The following is a 3,206-nucleotide window of genomic DNA, read 5'->3' on the forward strand; positions in this document are numbered from 1 at the left end:
TATATTTTATATCGTAAAGTGTTATAAGTGCAATTTTCAGAGTAGTGAGCAAGACTAATAATACGTCACAGTAAGTTTCACATTTCATCTTTTATTCATTTTTTCAGCTACTTTGATATTCATTTTCATATTTTTGTTATTTCCGCCGTTGAATATTTACCCCAAAATATAAAGACGATTGCGGAGTGCGAATGCATTATTAGCGAGAACAAATGATATCGTTATAGAATGTTCTGAAGATGATCAGGGAATTCTGGATATGGAAAATGACACTACGGAATATTATGATCCATTTGAAACCGACTCGAACACCGATGAGAACGGAGAGAATGTTTCGAACGTACGCAGACGACGAAAGAGAAGGAGATTTTTAGATAGTTCCGATAGTGAGAATAAGGAAGGGGCAAGTGAAATTGCGATGGTCGGAACTGTTTTGCAGGAAGCAAAAATAGGGCCTAATCCTGGAAGAGCACCTAGTCATATTTTTAGGGAAACATCAGGCCCGACTGGGTACAGTAAATATAATACTATGAAAGGCGATGTTAGGACGGCGTTTTCTGTGATAATTTATAAGAATATAATCGAACATATGAGAAAGTGCACAGAGGCAGAGGCATTTAGATTGTTGAGATATAAATGGGAACAGTCTACTGCATAGTTATATGCATTTTTTGCAAGTATGTATCCACGCGGCGCATTTGAGGATAAGGATATAGATATATCACTTCTATGGAATAGAAAGTGAGGCCCGCCTTTTTTCTCAAGTACTATGAGTAGAAATGACTTTACGGAGATTATGAGATTCATTCGATTTGATGACAGAAATCAACGAAACGAACGGTTACAAACCGATAAATTCGCTATGATTTCCGAAGTTTGGTACAAGTTTATTGACAACAGTCAAAATTGCTATAAACCAGATCGAAATATTCCGATTGACGAACAATTGTTTCCAACGAATGCAAGGTGTAGATTCACTCAATACATCCCCAATGAACCGGACAGATTTGGTCTACAATTTTAGTTAGTATACGATGTACGTTGCAAATATATAATAAACGGCTTTCCATATTTGGGAAAAGATGAAAGTAGAGGACCCTCAGTTCTTCTTGGGGAGTTTGTCACTGTTAAATTAGCAGAACCGTATGTAGGATGTGGAAAAAATATATCCACAGACAACTTTTTTACAAGCCAACCTTTGGCAACAAAACTTTTAGCAAAAAAAAACTACGATTGTTGCGACAATTGGAGCAAATAGAAAAGAGCCACCAAGACTGGCAAAACTGAAAAACGACGAAATGGCACTTTTCTTAATCGAACTCAGTCGCTGAAATAACTGTATGTTGACAATTCACAAAGCCCAACCAACAATGAAAGATCAAATTTTCAGTTCATCGCACAACTCCGTACAAGTTGGAGAAAATGACAACCGAACACCGGAGACGATTCAATTGTATAATAGCACCAGATTTGGCGTAGATGTGACCGATCAAATGGCCAGAAATTATTCGGCAGAATCTAAATCTCGGATATGGCCTTTCCAAGTATTTTTTAATATCTTGGATTTAGCCGGGATAAATGTATTGGTGTTGTATAAAGAAACTTCGGGTGGAGAAATTACAAGACAGAAATTTCTATTCCAATTCGCAGAAGAACTTGCCATCGAATACCAACAATAGCTCGGCAATGAAAATCAACTATAACAAATCGCATGTTCAAATAGAGGTTGCCGTGAACGGAAAACATGTCAGATAAGGTATTGTTGCCATAATAAGACGTACAAAATCTGTATAAAATGTAAAAAGTTCGTATGCGGAAAATGTACAATTGAGAAACCCATTTGGAAAAATGCAACGAAAAAGAATAAAATGTAGATTATGTACTCTTTGATAAAAGAGAATATATTTTTATACTGGTAAACTGGCTATTGGTCTGCATTCAATGTTGAATAATGTAAGTTGTGAAAGATCGCTCATTTGACCGGCCGCGGTAAGAATAGTTATGCGTGAAATGTCGGTGGGAATAGTGTTAGTACTCAAACCGAGAACTGAGGAGTCTATTGCCTGCACTGTAGAGCGCATTTACTCTCGGAGAATCTGGTTTGACTCTAGCAATCACCGGACAGGTGATGCTAGTGTCTTAGCGGATCGTCCTTCATAGTAGGTGATTAACGTTCACGAAAGTATTGACACTCGATCTTATACGTCACACATGAACCTATGTTGACCGTCACTAAAGTGTGTACCCAATTGTTTCTCTGATCAGGAGGATGCACTCTCTGAAACAGCTGGACAGTTTCTCGTAACGACAAGTCCTTCGATGTGGAGTTTAACTCTGTAACAATTGGTAACGCTCTCCAATGTTTTGACGCTCGATCTTGTTAGACATACATGAAATTATGGTGCCCCTCACTAAAATGTATAGTTATTTGTATCGCTGAAAACAAGGTTATCCTCTCGATACGGCGGGTTAGGTTCTCGGATTGTAAGGTTCTCTGTAAAGAGTAAGATGTTATACCAATTGGTAACGTTCTCATGCGGATCAACCCTCGACTTCAATATTCGTACCGTGAATTAATGTTTCTATTTATTATACTGTTCAGCAGACTTACTCCTAGAATACCAAGTTTGACTCTCGAAATCACAGGATAGGTGAAGCTATTGGCTAAGCCGTCCGACACTCAAGGAACATGGAAAGTTCTTGAGCCGGTTGACATTCGAGCATCTTATTCATTCGTGAATTTATGGCGCCCGTCACCAAAATGTATACTCATTTGTATCTGTTAACACGAAGTTCTGCTCTCGATACGGCGGGTTTGCTTATCCGAAATTTGGGCTATCTGCAAAATCTTTGACTGTATGCCAATAGGTAACGTTCTACACCGGTTTGACGGTCTGCTTTAATATTCAATCCGTGAAATAAGGCTAACATGATTCGGCGTATTTACTCCAGGAGTACGTGGTTTGACTCTCGCAAGCACAGGGTGGGTGAAGCTATTGACATACCTGTGCGATTCTCGTAGAAGGTGGTAACGATCTGGATCGGTTTGGCTCTCGATCTTCTAAGTCATATTTGAAAATAATGTGTGCTACTGATACAATGTCTACTGACTGGTTTTCGTGAGCACTAGGCATGACACTCGCTACAGCTGGTTAGATTCCAGAAAGGTAATGTTTTCGATAGAAGGAATGTCTCTACACCAACTG

General features: G+C 38.8%; 1 pseudogene; it reads left to right on the top strand.

The window, feature by feature from the left end:
- The first annotated feature begins 203 nt into the window (after nt 1-203).
- LOC143220944 (uncharacterized) lies at nt 204-879 on the top strand (annotated as a pseudogene).
- The last annotated feature ends 2,327 nt before the right edge of the window (nt 880-3,206 follow it).

Source organism: Lasioglossum baleicum, unplaced genomic scaffold (assembly GCF_051020765.1).
Source record: "Lasioglossum baleicum unplaced genomic scaffold, iyLasBale1 scaffold1757, whole genome shotgun sequence".
In the NCBI taxonomy this organism is placed as follows: Eukaryota; Metazoa; Arthropoda; class Insecta; order Hymenoptera; family Halictidae; genus Lasioglossum; species Lasioglossum baleicum.